The following is a 24,285-nucleotide window of genomic DNA, read 5'->3' as shown; positions in this document are numbered from 1 at the left end:
AGAAGAATGGTGCGTTTTGCAGCCGCCGCCCACTGCAATGAATCTGAATAACTCCTCCTTTTGGGCGCAAGCAACTCCCCTCCCCCTTGCAGTCTTTTCAATTCATGATACAAAAAGACGGACAGGACAGGTTGCCTGACTTTCCGTCACTGCCACCCTTTGCCATCCTTACCCGTAGAAAGCCCTTTCATCATCCCCAAACCCTAATCTTTTCCCTTCCCTTCCCAGCCCCAAACCCTGCCCTCTGTACCCATCTCACCACCCGCATCCCTTCTCCTATCATCCCCCTACCACCCGAGAAAAAAAAAAAAAAAAAAAGCTTGCCCCCTCCTTCCACTAGCCCACCTCCCACCCAAAGAGAAACTTCTGCTGCGCAGCTAGCTTTCTAGGCAGCAGCGCTATTGTGATGTCAGCGGGGGGCATTGTGACAAGCCGCCAGTGTTCCGTCTCTTCATGTTGTGCACTGTTCAAACGGAAAATACATCAACAGGCAGACTACAGAAAAGCTTACTAACAAAGGTTAGAGGGGGGCTTTCTCAGAGGGCTTTTTACAGTTTGTCTATTCCCAATTAGCCGTTTAAGTGTACTTAATGAAAGTAGTAATTCTTTCATAGGCCGCCCATTCTTAGTATTTGACGTTCCTTATATTGCGGTATCAGGCTGCGCAGCAGGTTGCAAAACATTCATCACCCATGACTGTCCCCAATTGGGTTCAGAAGCTAAATGTCTATCATGACCTCTCTTTTAGAATGTCCAAGAGCAAGCAAACTCTTCCTCCAGGTGAGGGAGCCAACAGCCCACTCAAGACATCATCATTGCTCAAAGAAAACCCCAAAAACCAATGCATGATAGGGATAAACAGGTAACTTTCTTTGGAGTGGAAGCGGAGAGATCGCACCAGATGCCAATTCTAGATCTTATCACACCTGTGGTCACTGCAGCAGCAGGTGAATCCACTTTGTCCAAAAGGGATCTATTCCATTCAATTGCAAATGATCTAGATAAGACAGAGAACAAGATACTGCAGCACGGGACATAGTCGAGTTGGTCAGGTTGAGTGGTGATGAGTTTGCTATTTGGATGAATAAAGAAAGTAAAAAGTGTGAAAGATAAAAAACAAAAGGAGGAAGTATTGAGGTGCATATGAAGACGTATGCTTTCTTCCAATTCATTAAATCGGGCTAATATGAATCAGGTGAATTGAGTTCTGCTTTTGGAAACTGGGTTAAGAAGGGGTGCACCGGTCCTGGAGGTACTGCAATACCAGGTCAATGCGTGGAGTGGACAGAGCAAGCTCTTTTTCCATCTCCCTGTTCTAAAAATCCATTTAATATATGGTTCCCAGATAGGGGACGTATCAGATATTAAACTGATAAGAACAGATGAGATTTCATCCGCAAATTTCAGAAAACGGTCATCGGCCACCACACAAAAGCGCAGTGCCGCAGGTGATCGCCTCCCGAGCCCAGGAACCACCAGCCATAAGGGGACGTAAGCACCAAAAGGCGCAACAATCCCCGAGGCCGGCGGTTGTGCAAGCCCGGGCCCCTCCCAGCCAAGACCAAGGCAAACCCAATGAAGGGACTACACTTGATCTTAGCCAAAAGGCCGAGAAGCGATAACCAGAATTGGTTTGGGCCTCGAGTGGCACCCTGGCCTATGCCGGACACATCTTAGGGAGAGAGAGCGAGAGGGAGACAAACCCACGCCTACACAAGACATTTTGTCACCCAAGCCAACCCTTGAAAAGGCTGCTTTGCAGAGCAAAAACAAGAAGAATGGTGCGTTTTGCAGCCGCCGCCCACTGCAATGAATCTGAATAACTCCTCCTTTTGGGCGCAAGCAACTCCCCTCCCCCTTGCAGTCTTTTCAATTCATGATACAAAAAGACGGACAGGACAGGTTGCCTGACTTTCCGTCACTGCCACCCTTTGCCATCCTTACCCGTAGAAAGCCCTTTCATCATCCCCAAACCCTAATCTTTTCCCTTCCCTTCCCAGCCCCAAACCCTGCCCTCTGTACCCATCTCACCACCCGCATCCCTTCTCCTATCATCCCCCTACCACCCGAGAAAAAAAAAAAAAAAAAAGCTTGCCCCCTCCTTCCACTAGCCCACCTCCCACCCAAAGAGAAACTTCTGCTGCGCAGCTAGCTTTCTAGGCAGCAGCGCTATTGTGATGTCAGCGGGGGGCATTGTGACAAGCCGCCAGTGTTCCGTCTCTTCATGTTGTGCACTGTTCAAACGTAAAATACATCAACAGGCAGACTACAGAAAAGCTTACTAACAAAGGTTAGAGAGGGGCTTTCTCAGAGGGCTTTTTACAGTTTGTCTATTCCCAATTAGCCGTTTAAGTATACTTAATGAAAGTACTAATTCTTTCATAGGCCGCCCATTCTTAATATTTGACGTTCCTTATATTGCAGTATCAGGCTTTGCAGCAGGTTGCAAAACATTCATCACCCATGACCGTCCCCAATTGGGCTCAGAAGCTAAATGTCTATCATGACCTTTCTTTTAGAATGTCCAAGAGCAAGCAAACTCTTCCTCCAGGAGGGTGATCCAACAGACCACTTAAGACATCATCATTGCTCAAAGAAAAGCCCAAAAAACAATGCATGATAGGAGTAAACAGGAAACTTTATTTGGAGTGTAGGCGGAGAGATCGCACCAGATGCCAATTGTAGATCTTCTCACACCTGTGGTCACTGCAGCAGAAGCTGAATCCACTTTGTCCAAAAGGGATCTATTCCATTCAATTGCAAATGATCTAGATAAGACGGAGAACAAGATACTGCACGGGACATAGCCGAGTTGGTCAGGTTGAGTGGTGATGAGTTTGCTATTTGGATGAATAAAGCAAGTAAAAAGTGTGAAAGATAAAAAAAAGGAGGAAGTGTGAAAAGTGAATGGGCCAAATTGAGGTGCATATGAAGTTGTATGCTTTCTTTCAATTCACTAATCGGGCTAATATGAATCAGGTGAATTGAGTTCTGCTTTTGGAAACTGGGTTAAGAAGGGGTGCACCGGTCCTGGAGGTACTGCAATACCAGGTCAATGCGTGGAGTGGACAGAGCAAGCTCTTTTTCCATCTCCCTGTTCTAAAAATCCATTTAATATATGGTCCCCAGATAGGGGACGTATCAGATATTAAACTGATAAGAACAGATTTTTTTTTTTTTTTTTTTTGAAGGATGAGTTTGAAAATAATAAAGTGACCGCCTCTCGTTGCCCAGGTAACTGTCCGTCACAAGAGGGCTATGACATCCTACGATGCACACTCCCCCAAGGCCAGCAGTTGTGCAATACCCTGGCACCTTTCAGCACCAACCAAGGTAGTACCCTCCCAAACTACACTTGATCTTAGCCAAAAGGCCGAGAAGCGATAACCAGAATTGGTTTGGGCCTCGAGTGGCACCCTGGCCTATGCCGGACACATCTTAGGGAGAGAGAGTGAGGGGAGACAAACCCACGCCTACAGAAGACATTTTGTCACCCTAGCCAACCCTTGAAAAGGCTGCTTTGCAGAGCTAAAACAAGAAGAATGGTGCGTTTTGCAGCCGCCGCCCACTGCAATGAATCTGAATAACTCCTCCTTTTGGGCACAAGCAACTCCCCTCCCCCTTGCAGTCTTTCCAATTCATGATACAAAAAGGACAGACAGGACAGGACAGGTCGCCTGATTTCCCGTCACTGCCACCCTTTGCCATCCTTACCCGTAGAAAGCCCTTTCATCATCCCCAAACCCTAATCTTTTCCCTTTCCTTCCCAGCCCCAAACCCTGCCCTCTGTACCCATCTCACCACCCGCATCCCTTCTCCTATCATCCCCCTACCACCCGAGAAAAAAAAAAAAAAAAAAAGCTTGCCCCCTCCTTCCACTAGCCCACCTCCCACCCAAAGAGAAATTTCTGCTGCGCAGCTAGCTTTCTAGGCAGCAGCGCTATTGTGATGTCAGCGGGGGGCATTGTGACAAGCCGCCAGTGTTCCGTCTCTTCATGTTGTGCACTGTTCAAACGGAAAATACATCAACAGGCAGACTACAGAAAAGCTTACTAACAAAGGTTAGAGAGGGGCTTTCTCAGAGGGCTTTTTACAGTTTGTCTATTCCCAATTAGCCGTTTAAGTATACTTAATGAAAGTACTAATTCTTTCATAGGCCGCCCATTCTTAATATTTGACGTTCCTTATATTGCAGTATCAGGCTTTGCAGCAGGTTGCAAAACATTCATCACCCATGACCGTCCCCAATTGGGCTCAGAAGCTAAATGTCTATCATGACCTTTCTTTTAGAATGTCCAAGAGCAAGCAAACTCTTCCTCCAGGAGGGTGAGCCAACAGACCACTTAAGACATCATCATTGCTCAAAGAAAAGCCCAAAAAACAATGCATGATAGGAGTAAACAGGAAACTTTATTTGGAGTGTAGGCGGAGAGATCGCACCAGATGCCAATTGTAGATCTTCTCACACCTGTGGTCACTGCAGCAGAAGCTGAATCCACTTTGTCCAAAAGGGATCTATTCCATTCAATTGCAAATGATCTAGATAAGACGGAGAACAAGATACTGCACGGGACATAGCCGAGTTGGTCAGGTTGAGTGGTGATGAGTTTGCTATTTGGATGAATAAAGCAAGTAAAAAGTGTGAAAGATAAAAAAAAGGAGGAAGTGTGAAAAGTGAATGGGCCAAATTGAGGTGCATATGAAGTTGTATGCTTTCTTTCAATTCACTAATCGGGCTAATATGAATCAGGTGAATTGAGTTCTGCTTTTGGAAACTGGGTTAAGAAGGGGTGCACCGGTCCTGGAGGTACTGCAATACCAGGTCAATGCGTGGAGTGGACAGAGCAAGCTCTTTTTCCATCTCCCTGTTCTAAAAATCCATTTAATATATGGTCCCCAGATAGGGGACGTATCAGATATTAAACTGATAAGAACAGATTTTTGATTTAATGAAGCTTTCCAAAGCACCGCAAAAAATGCATGACCGAAGTCACACCAAAAACAGTGCAAAGGCTAGGATTCGTGTGGACCCCACCGTGAGGAGAGGGTCCCCAAAAATCAACCCCGTCCCTCCGAGCCAGAAGGCCACAGCAAGGGTCAGGGATCTTCGGTGCTCCCCCAAGCCGAAGCCTGGTTGAGCCTTGTCGTTGCTCCCAGCGTCCACCCAGGCATCTTACCCAAGTGGAGTAGAGAGCTACTAGTTGTTGGTTTCGCAGCCGAAACTGCCCGGACCGTCAACCGGTGTTGGTTTCTCAGCCCAAGGCTAACCGGACCTCCAACCGGGTGTTGGTTTCTCAGCCGAAGCTGACCCGGACCTCCAACCGGGTGTTGGTTTCTCAGCCGAAGCTGACCCAGACCTCCAACCGGGTGTTGGTTTCTCAGCCGAAGCTGACCCGGACCTCCAACCGGGTGTTGGTTTCTCAGCCCAAAGCTGAACGGACCTCCGACCATGATTATAAAAATTTCCCTTCCTAGCCAGAAGGCCGGAATAGAGCAATATGCTCAGAAAGTATGAAAGGGCAAGGTACGGTGTGCTACAGAGCCCAAGGCTCGCTGGGGTCCCAAGCCAGCAAGCTCAGACTCACTCCAGGGTTGTCAGTCCTGGGGCACATTGCACCATAGCCCCCACACTTACTCAGTCTAATAGCCTCGATCCTGGTAGGGCCATGTTTTCCTCTAGATGAATATACTATACATCAAGAGTACTAGCAAGCGCAACCTTCCAGTGTGCATTGCATCTGCCGAGCCTCACAGATACTACACTTGATCTTAGCCAAAAGGCCGAGAAGCGATAACCAGAATTGGTTTGGGCCTCGAGTGGCACCCTGGCCTATGCCGGACACATCTTAGGGAGAGAGAGTGAGGGGAGACAAACCCACGCCTACAGAAGACATTTTGTCACCCAAGCCAACCCTTGAAAAGGCTGCTTTGCAGAGCTAAAACAAGAAGAATGGTGCGTTTTGCAGCCGCCGCCCACTGCAATGAATCTGAATAACTCCTCCTTTTGGGCACAAGCAACTCCCCTCCCCCTTGCAGTCTTTCCAATTCATGATACAAAAAGGACAGACAGGACAGGACAGGTCGCCTGATTTCCCGTCACTGCCACCCTTTGCCATCCTTACCCGTAGAAAGCCCTTTCATCATCCCCAAACCCTAATCTTTTCCCTTTCCTTCCCAGCCCCAAACCCTGCCCTCTGTACCCATCTCACCACCCGCATCCCTTCTCCTATCATCCCCCTACCACCCGAGAAAAAAAAAAAAAAAAAAAGCTTGCCCCCTCCTTCCACTAGCCCACCTCCCACCCAAAGAGAAATTTCTGCTGCGCAGCTAGCTTTCTAGGCAGCAGCGCTATTGTGATGTCAGCGGGGGGCATTGTGACAAGCCGCCAGTGTTCCGTCTCTTCATGTTGTGCACTGTTCAAACGGAAAATACATCAACAGGCAGACTACAGAAAAGCTTACTAACAAAGGTTAGAGAGGGGCTTTCTCAGAGGGCTTTTTACAGTTTGTCTATTCCCAATTAGCCGTTTAAGTATACTTAATGAAAGTACTAATTCTTTCATAGGCCGCCCATTCTTAATATTTGACGTTCCTTATATTGCAGTATCAGGCTTTGCAGCAGGTTGCAAAACATTCATCACCCATGACCGTCCCCAATTGGGCTCAGAAGCTAAATGTCTATCATGACCTTTCTTTTAGAATGTCCAAGAGCAAGCAAACTCTTCCTCCAGGAGGGTGAGCCAACAGACCACTTAAGACATCATCATTGCTCAAAGAAAAGCCCAAAAAACAATGCATGATAGGAGTAAACAGGAAACTTTATTTGGAGTGTAGGCGGAGAGATCGCACCAGATGCCAATTGTAGATCTTCTCACACCTGTGGTCACTGCAGCAGAAGCTGAATCCACTTTGTCCAAAAGGGATCTATTCCATTCAATTGCAAATGATCTAGATAAGACGGAGAACAAGATACTGCACGGGACATAGCCGAGTTGGTCAGGTTGAGTGGTGATGAGTTTGCTATTTGGATGAATAAAGCAAGTAAAAAGTGTGAAAGATAAAAAAAAGGAGGAAGTGTGAAAAGTGAATGGGCCAAATTGAGGTGCATATGAAGTTGTATGCTTTCTTTCAATTCACTAATCGGGCTAATATGAATCAGGTGAATTGAGTTCTGCTTTTGGAAACTGGGTTAAGAAGGGGTGCACCGGTCCTGGAGGTACTGCAATACCAGGTCAATGCGTGGAGTGGACAGAGCAAGCTCTTTTTCCATCTCCCTGTTCTAAAAATCCATTTAATATATGGTCCCCAGATAGGGGACGTATCAGATATTAAACTGATAAGAACAGATACTACACTTGATCTTAGCCAAAAGGCCGAGAAGCGATAACCAGAATTGGTTTGGGCCTCGAGTGGCACCCTGGCCTATGCCGGACACATCTTAGGGAGAGAGAGTGAGGGGAGACAAACCCACGCCTACAGAAGACATTTTGTCACCCAAGCCAACCCTTGAAAAGGCTGCTTTGCAGAGCTAAAACAAGAAGAATGGTGCGTTTTGCAGCCGCCGCCCACTGCAATGAATCTGAATAACTCCTCCTTTTGGGCACAAGCAACTCCCCTCCCCCTTGCAGTCTTTCCAATTCATGATACAAAAAGGACAGACAGGACAGGACAGGTCGCCTGATTTCCCGTCACTGCCACCCTTTGCCATCCTTACCCGTAGAAAGCCCTTTCATCATCCCCAAACCCTAATCTTTTCCCTTTCCTTCCCAGCCCCAAACCCTGCCCTCTGTACCCATCTCACCACCCGCATCCCTTCTCCTATCATCCCCCTACCACCCGAGAAAAAAAAAAAAAAAAAAAAGCTTGCCCCCTCCTTCCACTAGCCCACCTCCCACCCAAAGAGAAATTTCTGCTGCGCAGCTAGCTTTCTAGGCAGCAGCGCTATTGTGATGTCAGCGGGGGGCATTGTGACAAGCCGCCAGTGTTCTGTCTCTTCATGTTGTGGACTGTTCAAACGGAAAATACATCAACAGGCAGACTACAGAAAAGCTTACTAACAAAGGTTAGAGAGGGGCTTTCTCAGAGGGCTTTTTACAGTTTGTCTATTCCCAATTAGCCGTTTAAGTATACTTAATGAAAGTACTAATTCTTTCATAGGCCGCCCTTTCTTAATATTTGACGTTCCTTATATTGCAGTATCAGGCTTTGCAGCAGGTTGCAAAACATTCATCACCCATGACCGTCCCCAATTGGGCTCAGAAGCTAAATGTCTATCATGACCTTTCTTTTAGAATGTCCAAGAGCAAGCAAACTCTTCCTCCAGGAGGGTGAGCCAACAGACCACTTAAGACATCATCATTGCTCAAAGAAAAGCCCAAAAAACAATGCATGATAGGAGTAAACAGGAAACTTTATTTGGAGTGTAGGCGGAGAGATCGCACCAGATGCCAATTGTAGATCTTCTCACACCTGTGGTCACTGCAGCAGAAGCTGAATCCACTTTGTCCAAAAGGGATCTATTCCATTCAATTGCAAATGATCTAGATAAGACGGAGAACAAGATACTGCACGGGACATAGCCGAGTTGGTCAGGTTGAGTGGTGATGAGTTTGCTATTTGGATGAATAAAGCAAGTAAAAAGTGTGAAAGATAAAAAAAAGGAGGAAGTGTGAAAAGTGAATGGGCCAAATTGAGGTGCATATGAAGTTGTATGCTTTCTTTCAATTCACTAATCGGGCTAATATGAATCAGGTGAATTGAGTTCTGCTTTTGGAAACTGGGTTAAGAAGGGGTGCACCGGTCCTGGAGGTACTGCAATACCAGGTCAATGCGTGGAGTGGACAGAGCAAGCTCTTTTTCCATCTCCCTGTTCTAAAAATCCATTTAATATATGGTCCCCAGATAGGGGACGTATCAGATATTAAACTGATAAGAACAGATACTACACTTGATCTTAGCCAAAAGGCCGAGAAGCGATAACCAGAATTGGTTTGGGCCTCGAGTGGCACCCTGGCCTATGCCGGACACATCTTAGGGAGAGAGAGTGAGGGGAGACAAACCCACGCCTACAGAAGACATTTTGTCACCCAAGCCAACCCTTGAAAAGGCTGCTTTGCAGAGCTAAAACAAGAAGAATGGTGCGTTTTGCAGCCGCCGCCCACTGCAATGAATCTGAATAACTCCTCCTTTTGGGCACAAGCAACTCCCCTCCCCCTTGCAGTCTTTCCAATTCATGATACAAAAAGGACAGACAGGACAGGACAGGTCGCCTGATTTCCCGTCACTGCCACCCTTTGCCATCCTTACCCGTAGAAAGCCCTTTCATCATCCCCAAACCCTAATCTTTTCCCTTTCCTTCCCAGCCCCAAACCCTGCCCTCTGTACCCATCTCACCACCCGCATCCCTTCTCCTATCATCCCCCTACCACCCGAGAAAAAAAAAAAAAAAAAAAAGCTTGCCCCCTCCTTCCACTAGCCCACCTCCCACCCAAAGAGAAATTTCTGCTGCGCAGCTAGCTTTCTAGGCAGCAGCGCTATTGTGATGTCAGCGGGGGGCATTGTGACAAGCCGCCAGTGTTCCGTCTCTTCATGTTGTGCACTGTTCAAACGGAAAATACATCAACAGGCAGACTACAGAAAAGCTTACTAACAAAGGTTAGAGAGGGGCTTTCTCAGAGGGCTTTTTACAGTTTGTCTATTCCCAATTAGCCGTTTAAGTATACTTAATGAAAGTACTAATTCTTTCATAGGCCGCCCATTCTTAATATTTGACGTTCCTTATATTGCAGTATCAGGCTTTGCAGCAGGTTGCAAAACATTCATCACCCATGACCGTCCCCAATTGGGCTCAGAAGCTAAATGTCTATCATGACCTTTCTTTTAGAATGTCCAAGAGCAAGCAAACTCTTCCTCCAGGAGGGTGAGCCAACAGACCACTTAAGACATCATCATTACTCAAAGAAAAGCCCAAAAAACAATGCATGATAGGAGTAAACAGGAAACTTTATTTGGAGTGTAGGCGGAAAGATCGCACCAGATGCCAATTGTAGATCTTCTCACACCTGTGGTCACTGCAGCAGAAGCTGAATCCACTTTGTCCAAAAGGGATCTATTCCATTCAATTGCAAATGATCTAGATAAGACGGAGAACAAGATACTGCACGGGACATAGCCGAGTTGGTCAGGTTGAGTGGTGATGAGTTTGCTATTTGGATGAATAAAGCAAGTAAAAAGTGTGAAAGATAAAAAAAAGGAGGAAGTGTGAAAAGTGAATGGGCCAAATTGAGGTGCATATGAAGTTGTATGCTTTCTTTCAATTCACTAATCGGGCTAATATGAATCAGGTGAATTGAGTTCTGCTTTTGGAAACTGGGTTAAGAAGGGGTGCACCGGTCCTGGAGGTACTGCAATACCAGGTCAATGCGTGGAGTGGACAGAGAAAGCTCTTTTTCCATCTCCCTGTTCTAAAAATCCATTTAATATATGGTCCCCAGATAGGGGACGTATCAGATATTAAACTGATAAGAACAGATACTACACTTGATCTTAGCCAAAAGGCCGAGAAGCGATAACCAGAATTGGTTTGGGCCTCGAGTGGCACCCTGGCCTATGCCGGACACATCTTAGGGAGAGAGAGTGAGGGGAGACAAACCCACGCCTACAGAAGACATTTTGTCACCCAAGCCAACCCTTGAAAAGGCTGCTTTGCAGAGCTAAAACAAGAAGAATGGTGCGTTTTGCAGCCGCCGCCCACTGCAATGAATCTGAATAACTCCTCCTTTTGGGCACAAGCAACTCCCCTCCCCCTTGCAGTCTTTCCAATTCATGATACAAAAAGGACAGACAGGACAGGACAGGTCGCCTGATTTCCCGTCACTGCCACCCTTTGCCATCCTTACCCGTAGAAAGCCCTTTCATCATCCCCAAACCCTAATCTTTTCCCTTTCCTTCCCAGCCCCAAACCCTGCCCTCTGTACCCATCTCACCACCCGCATCCCTTCTCCTATCATCCCCCTACCACCCGAGAAAAAAAAAAAAAAAAAAAGCTTGCCCCCTCCTTCCACTAGCCCACCTCCCACCCAAAGAGAAATTTCTGCTGCGCAGCTAGCTTTCTAGGCAGCAGCGCTATTGTGATGTCAGCGGGGGGCATTGTGACAAGCCGCCAGTGTTCCGTCTCTTCATGTTGTGCACTGTTCAAACGGAAAATACATCAACAGGCAGACTACAGAAAAGCTTACTAACAAAGGTTAGAGAGGGGCTTTCTCAGAGGGCTTTTTACAGTTTGTCTATTCCCAATTAGCCGTTTAAGTATACTTAATGAAAGTACTAATTCTTTCATAGGCCGCCCATTCTTAATATTTGACGTTCCTTATATTGCAGTATCAGGCTTTGCAGCAGGTTGCAAAACATTCATCACCCATGACCGTCCCCAATTGGGCTCAGAAGCTAAATGTCTATCATGACCTTTCTTTTAGAATGTCCAAGAGCAAGCAAACTCTTCCTCCAGGAGGGTGAGCCAACAGACCACTTAAGACATCATCATTGCTCAAAGAAAAGCCCAAAAAACAATGCATGATAGGAGTAAACAGGAAACTTTATTTGGAGTGTAGGCGGAGAGATCGCACCAGATGCCAATTGTAGATCTTCTCACACCTGTGGTCACTGCAGCAGAAGCTGAATCCACTTTGTCCAAAAGGGATCTATTCCATTCAATTGCAAATGATCTAGATAAGACGGAGAACAAGATACTGCACGGGACATAGCCGAGTTGGTCAGGTTGAGTGGTGATGAGTTTGCTATTTGGATGAATAAAGCAAGTAAAAAGTGTGAAAGATAAAAAAAAGGAGGAAGTGTGAAAAGTGAATGGGCCAAATTGAGGTGCATATGAAGTTGTATGCTTTCTTTCAATTCACTAATCGGGCTAATATGAATCAGGTGAATTGAGTTCTGCTTTTGGAAACTGGGTTAAGAAGGGGTGCACCGGTCCTGGAGGTACTGCAATACCAGGTCAATGCGTGGAGTGGACAGAGCAAGCTCTTTTTCCATCTCCCTGTTCTAAAAATCCATTTAATATATGGTCCCCAGATAGGGGACGTATCAGATATTAAACTGATAAGAACAGATTTTTTTTTTTTTTTTAAAACCATTCAGGTTAGTTAAAAACAACAATATTAAGTTTACAACTTTGCTGTTTATCCAAACTCATCACAATGGTTATATTCTTTTTTTTTAATTTTCCAAAAAGTATTGCAGTACATATCCAAAGAAAGTATCACAAAAAAACAGAAAATACTGAAAAACAGAGAAATTACCTCTTATTGATACTTCACCAAATAATGCCACTTTAAAACCTTCCATATGCCTTCAGCGTCCAATCCACCACCACCTCTACTCTTATCCCATTGGTAAATAACATAAAGTCTGGAAAGAATTAATCTTACACAGTCGTTAATAGGAACCACCTTCCTTTTAAAAAGTCCCAAATTTCTGACATCCCATGAGCTTTCCATCACACAAGCCATGATAAGCCACAAAATCCTCTCTTTAACACTCCCACATGCACCAATGCCAAACATAGCCACCCTCCAATTAATATGGTTCACACCAGCCAGCCCCTTACACAGGCCTCCTACACATTTCCACACACTATAGGCGTAATCACAGTCCCACATGACATGTCTCACGGTCTCACGGGCACCACATCCCTCCCGTGGGCACACATCCGTTCTAATCAGGTCCCTTCTCTTCTGCACATCTCTCACAGGTAATATATCATGCAATGCCAACCACACAACATCCCTCTGCTTATTAGACATACCCGGTGTACTCAGTTTCTTCCATGCATCTGACACATCATTCCCTCTCAAATCATTAATATTACATTCTACCTCATTCGCTCTCAGCCTTTTCATCACTCTCTTTGCTGCTCTGAACTCACTCATAGGTACAGCCAGCAAATCATTGTTTCTAATAAACCTCTCAATTATGTCGTACCAGACTGGACACTTGAACGACACAGGCACACGCGAATCCCTTTTTACCCAACACAAGCCATACAGCATCCAGCCCGCCATATACCTCACCATGTAGGCCCCTTTATTGTTCTTTCCCATTAGGATTACTACCGTCTTAATATAATGAAGACTAAGAAAGATTTCAATATTTGGAAAGTTTAAACCCCCATAATGACAGGCCTTGTATAAATGCTCTCTTTTTAATTTTTCCATTTTGCTCCCCCAAAAAAAGGTAAAAATCAGTTTCTCTACTCTTTTTATCTTTTTATATGGGGACGGGAAGACCCCAGAGATATAAAGGAGAATCGGCAGCACCACGGCCTTAATAATCAAAACTTTACCATTCAATGTCAGATCACGCATTCTCCAGAAATTCAGTTTCCTCTCAATCCGCAATCCACATTCTTCCCAACTCTCCGTACCTCTCAGATCATCATTAAACAACACACCCAGCACTTTGATTGGACCATCCACACTTGTCACTCCGTCCATCTTAACACTACTATCACCAAAACACTTAAAACAACATTTATTCCAGTTGACTTTAAAAGCAGACGCGCCACAGAAGAAATCCAACAACAGCTTTACTCTAGTCATAGACGCAATACTCTCACTCACTATCACTACATCATCCATATAGCCAAGCACCTTCACATTCTTACCGCCACTACCAGGTATTAACATCCCTCTTATCAGTTTCTCACGCCTGATCATACATAACAAAGGCTCAATCACACTGACAAATAAAACAGGGGACATTGGACACCCCTGACGGACACCTGACTTGATCTGTACTTTCCCACTCAAACATCCATTCACTAAGAATTCACTTGTCACACCACCATACAGACATCTCACACCATCCAAGAACTTCTTAGGAAAACCCATACTATTCAAGACCTCAAACATAAAAACATGCGACACCCTATCAAACGCTTTCTCAAAATCAAGAGCCAACAACATGCACTTCTGCTTTCTAGTCTTACAGTCACCAATAACATCCCTCAACAACAACAAGTTATCACTGATGCTCCTTCCAGGCACAGCACACACTTGATCATCCTTTACAACCTTCCCAAGCACTTCACGCATACGATTAGCTAATAGTTTACTGAAAACCTTATAATCAGAATTCAGAAGCGTAATAGGCCTCCAATTCCCCAATTTACTCTTTTCCCCCTTCTTATGGATAAGTACCACTACCCCTTCTTTCATAGAGTCACACAGCATACCAGTTTCCCACATATACTTACATATCTCCGTCAGATCCGTGCCCATACACTCCCATGCTTTCACATATAGTTCAATTGGCAAGCCATCCTTTCCAGGAGTTTTATTCTTTTGTGCACTAAACACAACCTTTCTCACTTCATCCAGAACCACCTCATCACACAAATCCTCACACTCATCTTTGCCTAGTCTACACTTCAGTCATTAGACCAGAATCAATCCACTTCTCTCCATACAGTCTGCTGTAAAAGGCTTTCACCTCGTCAATCACACTTTCACCAGTCACTGGAACATCATTCTCATCCACAATCACATCCATATCTACTTTCTTCCCATTCATTTTTTTAAAGAAATATCTGGTACATTTCTCATTCTTATCCAAATGTTCAACTTTCGTCCTATAGATAATTTCCTTACCCTTTTTCTCAATCAGACATTTCAACTCATTTTTTGCCTCCACCAACGAATCACTTACATCAATCCCAGACCTACTACACTTTTGTAACCAATCAATCCGAGTATTCACATCTTTAAATTTATTACGATACATGGTAGCTTTTTTGTAGCCCCATTTCCTGAAAAAAGTTTTAATCTCCCCTTTAACCCAATCCCACCACTCTAACACACTTGCAAACCTGTTTTTGTAGTACCCCCATCTTCGGTACTCTTCTTTAAACTCTTTCATCACTTTTGCATCCTCTAGCAATCTCACATTTAAATTCCATACAGCACCCCTCTTTACAGGTCCACCATCCCCTCTGAACACACCCTTCAAACATTCGTGGTCCGAAAAAGGAACCGCACACTGTTCAAACCTTACACACTCAATATTTTTAGAAAAAAACATACGGTCAATCCGTGATTCTATACCTCCTCTGTCCGCCTTGTACGTAGGTGGTGGTGGATTGCCCAGCTTTACAACAGCGGCATCTGAGAAAGAAAAATCAGAAATGATATGTAACAGCTTTTTCCCGGTTACATCTATATTATCTTCCGTCGTACAATTAAAATCCCCAACAAAAATAGTAGGCATTTTTCCTGGCAAAAATAAACCAACTTTCTCTAACAGAGCTAAATGATCTTCTTTTCTCGTAGGACAATATACATTAACAATCCTAACCCGCCACCCTCTATAGTTAATAATTGCAATGATACATCTCCCCACCTCCACTACTGTATAACTATCAAAAGAAAAGTCCTTGTTACCCAACAGAATCCCCACACCATCATTTTTATTTACAGACGAACCAGACCAAATGTGTTGTCCATGAGGCCAATCTTGATCCGTAGGAGCATCAAACAGTCCGCACTCCTGCAAACAAAAGATATCTGCACCTATTTTAGAAACATATTTGAGGATAGTAGCTCTTCTTCCTCAGGATTTAATTTGTCTCACATTCAAGGATAGGACATTACATGTAGTTTTGGGAGCAATGTTCTTACTAGTTTAACCAGGTAACCGTAAGCTGGCCATCTTCGCCTCAACCTTCTCCTTCTGGAGGCTGGCAGGGAGACACAAAGCAGTGAGTGTCTGCAACCTCCCCAAAAAAATCATCAACTCCAGGTGAAAAGCTAATGTCAGGGTAGACCCGATCACTCAAAGGGCTTGCACTTGCAGTACTGACAGTGCTCCACCCCTTGTCTGCAAGCTTTAATTTCTTAGCAGCCATAAACTCCCCCTCCTCCGATGACCTGACTGCAGCTGAAGCAGAAAAATCCCCCTGCCCAGCTGGACTACCATCTTTGCTCACCAGAGACTTTGTTGTACCCCATGACAGCGCAGGGGACTTGCTCAAATCCTCCTCGATTTCCCCCTCGCCACAGGCAGCAGAGTGACAAGGGAGATCAGCTTCCAGCTCGGAGACCTCCATTCCTTGATCAGGTGGACATGGAGAGACTGCAGGAGCTTTATCCAAATCCTGAGCAGTAGTAACAGGGAGAAGAACAGGGTCATTAGCAGAAACAGCAACAGGGTGACTAGCAGCTGGTGCAGCCTTAACAGGAGCTACAGGGGCCGCTGCGACCACCTGAGCGTATAGCCTGGTCTTAGTGCGGTTCCTGCAGTCCCGATAGGCATGCCCGACTTCTCCACAAGCATTGCAAACAATGGGGTTGCTGCAATCCCTAGCCATGTGCCCCACCTGGTTACATTTCCTACAGGTTGCTTCATAAGGACACTTATCCTGAGTGTGACCAAAAACATTACATTTCCGGCAAAAATAAGGGGCATCTGGATAGAACAGGTAACCAGAATCTTTCCCAATATGAAAAGTAGAGGGAGGGTGGCGGAAACCCCCAGGGCCCTGAGGGTCCACCCCAAAACGCACAAAATATTTATGCTTGCCTGTCCAGAGTCCCTCCTTGTTGGTAATTTTGTGTGAGTACTGAACATAGCTGCAATGCTTCATCAGGAAGTCTGTGATTTCTGCCACATTAACAAAAGGGTTGTGCATAAACACCACTAAAGGAACATCGCCCTTAGAATAAAGCAGGGTAAAGTCAAGTCCACTCAGCAAAGAGTTAGTAGTATTCATTAATAAGGACCGATAAAGATTCTGGCAAGCGCCAATATGGGAAAGGACAAGCACATACCGTCCACTTCGTCTGAACTCCTGAAGACAAACGATCTCATTCTTCTTCACATCCAGGATGTCATATAGAACTTTGTTCACCAAGTATTCCAGATGGAAATGCTGCAACTTTTCCTCTGCGACATCAATACGGAAACCAAAACGGACCCGGGTATCCCCGGTCCCAGCAAAACGGACGGTGGCGCCCATCTTCAAAACACCTCCTGGATCACCAAGGGTTAACAGCCTCGCTCACTACCCCCAATAGCAGCATGTAGCCATTTAAGCTACAAGGCCAAGGGTAGCAATTGAGGACCTCCTGCTAAGACACACGATCCTAGCCAAAAGGCGTCGCCTTCTCGTTTCCTGCTCACTACCCCCAATAGCAGCATGTAGCCATTTAAGCTACAAGGCCAAGGGTAGCAATTGGGAACCTTCTGGCAAGACACTTGATCTTAGCCAAAAGGCCGAGAAGCGATAACCAGAATTGGTTTGGGCCTCGAGTGGCACCCTGGCCTATGCCGGACACATCTTAGGGAGAGAGAGTGAGGGGAGACAAACGCACGCCTACAGAAGACATTTTGTCACCCAAGCCAACCCTTGAAAAGGCTGCTTTGCAGAGCTAAAACAAGAAGAATGGTGCGTTTTGCAGCCGCCGCCCACTGCAATGAATCTGAATAACTCCTCCTTTTGGGCACAAGCAACTCCCCTCCCCCTTGCAGTCTTTCCAATTCATGATACAAAAAGGACAGACAGGACAGGACAGGTCGCCTGATTTCCCGTCACTGCCACCCTTTGCCATCCTTACCCGTAGAAAGCCCTTTCATCATCCCCAAACCCTAATCTTTTCCCTTTCCTTCCCAGCCCCAAACCCTGCCCTCTGTACCCATCTCACCACCCGCATCCCTTCTCCTATCATCCCCCTACCACCTGAGAAAAAAAAAAAAAAAAAAAGCTTGCCCCCTCCTTCCACTAGCCCACCTCTCACCCAAAGAGAAATTTCTGCTGCGCAGCTAGCTTTCTAGGCAGCAGCGCTATTGTGATGTCAGCGGGGGGCATTGTGACAAGCCGCCAGTGTTCCGTCTCTTCATGTTGTGCACTGTTCAAACGGAAAATACATCAACAGGCAGACTACAGAAAAGCTTACTAACAAAGGTTAGAGAGGGGCTTTCTCAGAGGGCTTTTTACAGTTTGTCTATTCCCAATTAGCCGTTTAAGTATACTTAATGAAAGTACTAATTCTTTCATAGGCCGCCCATTCTTAATATTTGACGTTCCTTATATTGCAGTATCAGGCTTTGCAGCAGGTTGCAAAACATTCATCACCCATGACCGTCCCCAATTGGGCTCAGAAGCTAAATGTCTATCATGACCTTTCTTTTAGAATGTCCAAGAGCAAGCAAACTCTTCCTCCAGGAGGGTGAGCCAACAGACCACTTAAGACATCATCATTGCTCAAAGAAAAGCCCAAAAAACAATGCATGATAGGAGTAAACAGGAAACTTTATTTGGAGTGTAGGCGGAGAGATCGCACCAGATGCCAATTGTAGATCTTCTCACACCTGTGGTCACTGCAGCAGAAGCTGAATCCACTTTGTCCAAAAGGGATCTATTCCATTCAATTGCAAATGATCTAGATAAGACGGAGAACAAGATACTGCACGGGACATAGCCGAGTTGGTCAGGTTGAGTGGTGATGAGTTTGCTATTTGGATGAATAAAGCAAGTAAAAAGTGTGAAAGATAAAAAAAAGGAGGAAGTGTGAAAAGTGAATGGGCCAAATTGAGGTGCATATGAAGTTGTATGCTTTCTTTCAATTCACTAATCGGGCTAATATGAATCAGGTGAATTGAGTTCTGCTTTTGGAAACTGGGTTAAGAAGGGGTGCACCGGTCCTGGAGGTACTGCAATACCAGGTCAATGCGTGGAGTGGACAGAGCAAGCTCTTTTTCCATCTCCCTGTTCTAAAATTCCATTTAATATATGGTCCCCAGATAGGGGACGTATCAGATATTAAACTGATAAGAACAGATACTACACTTGATCTTAGCCAAAAGGCCGAGAAGCGATAACCAGAATTGGTTTGGGCCTCGAGTGGCACCCTGGCCTATGCCGGACACATCTTAGGGAGAGAGAGTGAGGGGAGACAAACCCACGCCTACAGAAGACATTTTGTCACCCAAGCCAACCCTTGAAAAGGCTGCTTTGCAGAGCTAAAACAAGAAGAATGGTGCGTTTTGCAGCCGCCGCCCACTGCAATGAATCTGAATAACTCCTCCTTTTGGGCACAAGCAACTCCCCTCCCCCTTGCAGTCTTTCCAATTCATGATACAAAAAGGACAGACAGGACAGGACAGGTCGCCTGATTTCCCGTCACTGCCACCCTTTGCCATCATTACCCGTAGAAAGCCCTTTCATCATCCCCAAACCCTAATCTTTTCCCTTTCCTTCCCAGCCCCAAACCCTGCCCTCTGTACCCATCTCACCACCCGCATCCCTTCTCCTATCATCCCCCTACCACCCGAGAAAAAAAAAAAAAAAAAAAGCTTGCCCCCTCCTTCCACTAGCCCACCTCCCACCCAAAGAGAAATTTCTGCTGCGCAGCTAGCTTTCTAGGCAGCAGCGCTATTGTGATGTCAGCGGGGGGCATTGTGACAAGCCGCCAGTGTTCCGTCTCTTCATGTTGTGCACTGTTCAAACGGAAAATACATCAACAGGCAGAATACAGAAAAGCTTACTAACAAAGGTTAGAGAGGGGCTTTCTCAGAGGGCTTTTTACAGTTTGTCTATTCCCAATTAGCCGTTTAAGTATACTTAATGAAAGTACTAATTCTTTCATAGGCCGCCCATTCTTAATATTTGACGTTCCTTATATTGCAGTATCAGGCTTTGCAGCAGGTTGCAAAACATTCATCACCCATGACCGTCCCCAATTGGGCTCAGAAGCTAAATGTCTATCATGACCTTTCTTTTAGAATGTCCAAAAGCAAGCAAACTCTTCCTCCAGGAGGGTGAGCCAACAGACCACTTAAGACATCATCATTGCTCAAAGAAAAGCCCAAAAAACAATGCATGATAGGAGTAAACAGGAAACTTTATTTGGAGTGTAGGCGGAGAGATCGCACCAGATGCCAATTGTAGATCTTCTCACACCTGTGGTCACTGCAGCAGAAGCTGAATCCACTTTGTCCAAAAGGGATCTATTCCATTCAATTGCAAATGATCTAGATAAGACGGAGAACAAGATACTGCACGGGACATAGGGGTGCTTCACACACAGCGAGCTCGCTGCCGAGATCGCTGCTGAGTCACGCTTTTTGTGACGCAGCAGTGACCTCATTAGCGATCTCGCTGTGTGTGACACTGAGCAGCGATCTGGCCCCTGCTGCGAGATCGCTGCTCGTTACACACAGCCCTGGTTCGTTTTCTTCAAAGCCGCTCTCCTGCTGTGACACACAGATCGCTGTGTGTGACAGCAAGAGAGCGACAAATGAAGCGAGCAGGGAGCAGGAGCCGGCATCTGACAGCTGAGGTAAGCTGTATCCAAGATAAACATCGGGTAACCAAGGTGGTTACCCGATATTTACCTTAGTTACCAGCAGCTCTCACGCTGCCTGTGCTGCCGGCTCCGGCTCTCTGCACATGTAGCTGCTGTACACATCGGGTTAATTAACCCGATGTGTACAGCAGCTAGGAGAGCAAGGAGCCAGCGCTCAGTGTGCGCGGCTCCCTGCTCTCTGCACATGTAGCTGCATTACACATCGGGTTAATTAACCCGATGTGTACTGTAGCTAGGAGAGCAAGGAGCCAGCGCTTAGTGTGCGCGGCTCCCTGCTCCCTGCTCACACTGGTAACTAATGTAAACATCGGGTAACCATACCCGATGTTTACCTTAGTTACCAGTCTCCGCAGCTTCCAGACGGCGGCTCCGTGCAAGCGCAACGTCGCTTGCACGTCGCTGCTGGCTGGGGGCTGGTCACTGGTCGCTGGTGAGATCTGCCTGTTTGACAGCTCACCAGCGACCATGTAGCGATGCAGCAGCGATCCTGACCAGGTCAGATCGCTGGTCGGATCGCTGCTGCATCGCTAAGTGTGAAGGTACCCATAGCCGAGTTGGTCAGGTTGAGTGGTGATGAGTTTGCTATTTGGATGAATAAAGCAAGTAAAAAGTGTGAAAGATAAAAAAAAGGAGGAAGTGTGAAAAGTGAATGGGCCAAATTGAGGTGCATATGAAGTTGTATGCTTTCTTTCAATTCACTAATCGGGCTAATATGAATCAGGTGAATTGAGTTCTGCTTTTGGAAACTGGGTTAAGAAGGGGTGCACCGGTCCTGGAGGTACTGCAATACCAGGTCAATGCGTGGAGTGGACAGAGCAAGCTCTTTTTCCATCTCCCTGTTCTGAAAATCCATTTAATATATGGTCCCCAGATAGGGGACGTATCAGATATTAAACTGATAAGAACAGATGAGATTTCATCCGCAAATTTCAGAAAACGGTCATCGGCCACCACACAAAAGCGCAGTGCCGCAGGTGATCGCCTCCCGAGCCCAGGAACCACCAGCCATAAGGGGACGTAAGCACCAAAAGGCGCAACAATCCCCGAGGCCGGCGGTTGTGCAAGCCCGGGCCCCTCCCAGCCAAGACCAAGGCAAACCCAATGAAGGGACTACACTTGATCTTAGCCAAAAGGCCGAGAAGCGATAACCAGAATTGGTTTGGGCCTCGAGTGGCACCCTGGCCTATGCCGGACACATCTTAGGGAGAGAGAGTGAGGGGAGACAAACCCACGCCTACAGAAGACATTTTGTCACCCAAGCCAACCCTTGAAAAGGCTGCTTTGCAGAGCTAAAACAAGAAGAATGGTGCGTTTTGCAGCCGCCGCCCACTGCAATGAATCTGAATAACTCCTCCTTTTGGGCACAAGCAACTCCCCTCCCCCTTGCAGTCTTTCCAATTCATGATACAAAAAGGACAGACAGGACAGGACAGGTCGCCTGATTTCCCGTCACTGCCACCCTTTGCCATCCTTACCCGTAGAAAGCCCTTTCATCATCCCCAAACCCTAATCTTTTCCCTTTCCTTCCCAGCCCCAAACCCTGCCCTCTGTACCCATCTCACCACCCGCATCCCTTCTCCTATCATCCCCCTACCACCCGAGAAAAAAAAAAAAAAAAAAGCTTGCCCCCTCCTTCCACTAGCCCACCTCCCACCCAAAGAGAAATTTCTGCTGCGCAGCTAGCTTTCTAGGCAGCAGCGCTATTGTGATGTCAGCGGGGGGCATTGTGACAAGCCGCCAGTGTTCCGTCTCTTCATGTTGTGCACTGTTCAAACGGAAAATACATCAACAGGCAGACTACAGAAAAGCTTACTAACAAAGGTTAGAGAGGGGCTTTCTCAGAGGGCTTTTTACAGTTTGTCTATTCCCAATTAGCCGTTTAAGTATACTTAATGAAAGTACTAATTCTTTCATAGGCCGCCCATTCTTAATATTTGACGTTCCTTATATTGCAGTATCAGGCTTTGCAGCAGGTTGCAAAACATTCATCACCCATGACCGTCCCCAATTGGGCTCAGAAGCTAAATGTCTATCATGACCTTTCTTTTAGAATGTCCAAGAGCAAGCAAACTCTTCCTCCAGGAGGGTGAGCCAACAGACCACTTAAGACATCATCATTGCTCAAAGAAAAGCCCAAAAAACAATGCATGATAGGAGTAAACAGGAAACTTTATTTGGAGTGTAGGCGGAGAGATCGCACCAGATGCCAATTGTAGATCTTCTCACACCTGTGGTCACTGCAGCAGAAGCTGAATCCACTTTGTCCAAAAGGGATCTATTCCATTCAATTGCAAATGATCTAGATAAGACGGAGAACAAGATACTGCACGGGACATAGCCGAGTTGGTCAGGTTGAGTGGTGATGAGTTTGCTATTTGGATGAATAAAGCAAGTAAAAAGTGTGAAAGATAAAAAAAAGGAGGAAGTGTGAAAAGTGAATGGGCCAAATTGAGGTGCATATGAAGTTGTATGCTTTCTTTCAATTCACTAATCGGGCTAATATGAATCAGGTGAATTGAGTTCTGCTTTTGGAAACTGGGTTAAGAAGGGGTGCACCGGTCCTGGAGGTACTGCAATACCAGGTCAATGCGTGGAGTGGACAGAACAAGCTCTTTTTCCATCTCCCTGTTCTAAAAATCCATTTAATATATGGTCCCCAGATAGGGGACGTATCAGATATTAAACTGATAAGAACAGATTTTTTTTTTTTTTTGAAGGATGAGTTTGAAAATAATAAAGTGACCGCCTCTCGTTGCCCAGGTAACCGTCCGTCACAAGAGGGCTATGACATCCTACGATGCACACTCCCCCAAGGCCAGCAGTTGTGCAATACCCTGGCACCTTTCAGCACCAACCAAGGTAGTACCCTCCCAAACTACACTTGATCTTAGCCAAAAGGCCGAGAAGCGATAACCAGAATTGGTTTGGGCCTCGAGTGGCACCCTGGCCTATGCCGGACACATCTTAGGGAGAGAGAGTGAGGGGAGACAAACCCACGCCTACAGAAGACATTTTGTCACCCAAGCCAACCCTTGAAAAGGCTGCTTTGCAGAGCTAAAACAAGAAGAATGGTGCGTTTTGCAGCCGCCGCCCACTGCAATGAATCTGAATATCTCCTCCTTTTGGGCACAAGCAACTCCCCTCCCCCTTGCAGTCTTTCCAATTCATGATACAAAAAGGACAGACAGGACAGGACAGGTCGCCTGATTTCCCGTCACTGCCACCCTTTGCCATCCTTACCCGTAGAAAGCCCTTTCATCATCCCCAAACCCTAATCTTTTCCCTTTCCTTCCCAGCCCCAAACCCTGCCCTCTGTACCCATCTCACCACCCGCATCCCTTCTCCTATCATCCCCCTACCACCCGAGAAAAAAAAAAAAAAAAAAGCTTGCCCCCTCCTTCCACTAGCCCACCTCCCACCCAAAGAGAAATTTCTGCTGCGCAGCTAGCTTTCTAGGCAGCAGCGCTATTGTGATGTCAGCGGGGGGCATTGTGACAAGCCGCCAGTGTTCCGTCTCTTCATGTTGTGCACTGTTCAAACGGAAAATACATCAACAGGCAGACTACAGAAAAGCTTACTAACAAAGGTTAGAGAGGGGCTTTCTCAGAGGGCTTTTTACAGTTTGTCTATTCCCAATTAGCCGTTTAAGTATACTTAATGAAAGTACTAATTCTTTCATAGGCCGCCCATTCTTAATATTTGACGTTCCTTATATTGCAGTATCAGGCTTTGCAGCAGGTTGCAAAACATTCATCACCCATGACCGTCCCCAATTGGGCTCAGAAGCTAAATGTCTATCATGACCTTTCTTTTAGAATGTCCAAGAGCAAGCAAACTCTTCCTCCAGGAGGGTGAGCCAACAGACCACTTAAGACATCATCATTGCTCAAAGAAAAGCCCAAAAAACAATGCAT

General features: G+C 46.0%; 10 non-coding genes and 1 pseudogene across 10 annotated transcripts; all 11 read right to left on the bottom strand.

Annotated features, from left to right (window-relative positions):
* Positions 1 to 1,230: 1,230 nt before the first annotated feature.
* LOC142253466 (U2 spliceosomal RNA) lies at positions 1,231 to 1,415 on the bottom strand. Its single transcript, XR_012726754.1, has one exon. It is a non-coding gene; the product is annotated as a U2 spliceosomal RNA (small nuclear RNA).
* A 1,599-nt stretch (positions 1,416 to 3,014) lies between these two features.
* Positions 3,015 to 3,209, bottom strand: LOC142253452 (U2 spliceosomal RNA). The gene has a single exon (XR_012726737.1). It is a non-coding gene; the product is annotated as a U2 spliceosomal RNA (small nuclear RNA).
* A 1,576-nt stretch (positions 3,210 to 4,785) lies between these two features.
* LOC142253101 (U2 spliceosomal RNA) lies at positions 4,786 to 4,978 on the bottom strand. Its single transcript, XR_012726421.1, has one exon. It is a non-coding gene; the product is annotated as a U2 spliceosomal RNA (small nuclear RNA).
* Positions 4,979 to 5,666: 688 nt separating this feature from the next.
* On the bottom strand, positions 5,667 to 5,793 carry LOC142253642 (U2 spliceosomal RNA; annotated as a pseudogene).
* Positions 5,794 to 7,193: 1,400 nt separating this feature from the next.
* On the bottom strand, positions 7,194 to 7,384 carry LOC142252447 (U2 spliceosomal RNA). Its single transcript, XR_012725824.1, has one exon. It is a non-coding gene; the product is annotated as a U2 spliceosomal RNA (small nuclear RNA).
* Positions 7,385 to 8,785: 1,401 nt separating this feature from the next.
* On the bottom strand, positions 8,786 to 8,976 carry LOC142252446 (U2 spliceosomal RNA). The gene has a single exon (XR_012725823.1). It is a non-coding gene; the product is annotated as a U2 spliceosomal RNA (small nuclear RNA).
* A 1,401-nt stretch (positions 8,977 to 10,377) lies between these two features.
* On the bottom strand, positions 10,378 to 10,568 carry LOC142252938 (U2 spliceosomal RNA). The gene has a single exon (XR_012726298.1). It is a non-coding gene; the product is annotated as a U2 spliceosomal RNA (small nuclear RNA).
* A 1,400-nt stretch (positions 10,569 to 11,968) lies between these two features.
* Positions 11,969 to 12,168, bottom strand: LOC142253347 (U2 spliceosomal RNA). Its single transcript, XR_012726646.1, has one exon. It is a non-coding gene; the product is annotated as a U2 spliceosomal RNA (small nuclear RNA).
* Positions 12,169 to 18,691: 6,523 nt separating this feature from the next.
* LOC142252879 (U2 spliceosomal RNA) lies at positions 18,692 to 18,882 on the bottom strand. Its single transcript, XR_012726243.1, has one exon. It is a non-coding gene; the product is annotated as a U2 spliceosomal RNA (small nuclear RNA).
* A 2,245-nt stretch (positions 18,883 to 21,127) lies between these two features.
* LOC142253394 (U2 spliceosomal RNA) lies at positions 21,128 to 21,312 on the bottom strand. The gene has a single exon (XR_012726684.1). It is a non-coding gene; the product is annotated as a U2 spliceosomal RNA (small nuclear RNA).
* A 1,604-nt stretch (positions 21,313 to 22,916) lies between these two features.
* Positions 22,917 to 23,106, bottom strand: LOC142253522 (U2 spliceosomal RNA). The gene has a single exon (XR_012726781.1). It is a non-coding gene; the product is annotated as a U2 spliceosomal RNA (small nuclear RNA).
* Positions 23,107 to 24,285: the final 1,179 nt, after the last annotated feature.

The sequence above is a fragment of the Anomaloglossus baeobatrachus genome, chromosome 9 (genome assembly GCF_048569485.1).
Source record: "Anomaloglossus baeobatrachus isolate aAnoBae1 chromosome 9, aAnoBae1.hap1, whole genome shotgun sequence".
Lineage (NCBI taxonomy): Eukaryota > Metazoa > Chordata > Amphibia > Anura > Aromobatidae > Anomaloglossus > Anomaloglossus baeobatrachus.
Note: the sequence above shows the minus strand (reverse complement) of the source record. Positions and strands in the feature narration are given on the sequence as shown.